The following is a 1,565-nucleotide window of genomic DNA, read 5'->3' as shown; positions in this document are numbered from 1 at the left end:
TTAAAAGGGTTGTACTTCAAGCTAGCGAAAGGTATGCCAATATTTTTACAAATATAATCTTCAACAACTCTTTGAGTTTACAAACAAATAGAGGCACCCTCGTTGACTTAGTCATCGGAGAGCTTGAGATTGGCACCACCGATGCTCTCCTATAAACACACTACCTTATTTTACAAGTGTTCGTGATTCAAATCAGGTGAATCAACAAATGTAAATGCTAAAAATAAAAATAAATTGTTAGTATTTGCAGTGGCAACTCTAGATATTTTTTCTTGAATTGTCATTAAAAAACTTAAATTATAAAAAAATTTTAATAAAAAGAAAACTTGAATATAACGTCATCACCAAAAAAAAAAAAAATTTCAAATATATTAAGTTTTATAATTTCATTCTACTAACAAAATGAAAAGATAAAAAAGAAGCAAATGAGAGATAAAATGAGAAATGAGAATGCTGATATGAGAATAATAAAGTGAGAAAAAGCCTGAAATGACCATATGATTTTTTTCATAGGAAAAATGAAATTAAAGAATATTTTATAAAATAGGTTGAACGAGTTATGAATTTGAAATTAAAATTTTCATTTATTTTTCTTTTGAATAAGTGTTAAATATTTTGTTCATTTTTTGCTGTTTGAGTTATTTTTTATTGTTATTTAGGCCAATTTTTTTAAAATTTTATTTTGGCTTTTATTTTTATTATTTAAAGGGTCAAGGATTATGTTTGGGGGCCAAAATCTTTTTTTTTTATTTGCCACATCCATAGTATTTTTACAACAAATCCTAGGTAAAAATTTGTTATTGATAAATAAAAAAGTAATGTCAACGATGGATCTAATTTAAAACTGGTATCAACTTATCACTTATGATTTTTTGTGAAATTGTTGTAAAAATATTGTTCACACAAAATTATTCTGTTTTGTTGATCCTAAATTTTTTAGGGTAGAAAAAACAAATTAATTTAAAATTAATTATTTATATAATTTTTCAAGGTGGTCACTAATTTTTTGTAGGGCAGAAAAAATAAATTAGCTCAAAACTAATTATGTATATAATTTTTTTGCAAGTGTAAATTTTTTTTTGGCAAGTAAGGGCGGTCTGTCCAAGTAGAGCCGCCATTGAGTATCTGATGTGTTGGTTGTGTTGTTGGAGAGAGTCCATTTGATAGTTAATATTTTATTTCTAAGATTTAATAATGTACAATTTGACATGTCATTTAAACTTTTAAATGACGTTGACTTGGTAGACTGAATACCATCTAGATTTTTCTTTTTAAAAAAATCTAAATTTTTAGTAATATTTAATTTGAAGGATGAAATATACGAGTTGTTGGGACCATAATTTGACTCTTTACAACCACTCTAAAATCAAGCTCACATGGTATGATGTCGAATACTATAAAAAATTTGAGTGTGTCTTCCTTATCACTAATTGGTTTTGAGGTGGAATGACATAGCTCATGGTCTGATAAATGGTATCAGAGTCAAGGTCATGGGTTCGAGTCACGTGAGTGTCATTGTGAGGGAGGGATTGTTGGGGGGACTACAATTTGACTTCCTATAACCA

The sequence above is a fragment of the Castanea sativa genome, chromosome 1 (genome assembly GCF_040712315.1).
Source record: "Castanea sativa cultivar Marrone di Chiusa Pesio chromosome 1, ASM4071231v1".
NCBI classification, from domain to species: Eukaryota; Viridiplantae; Streptophyta; class Magnoliopsida; order Fagales; family Fagaceae; genus Castanea; species Castanea sativa.
Note: the sequence above shows the minus strand (reverse complement) of the source record.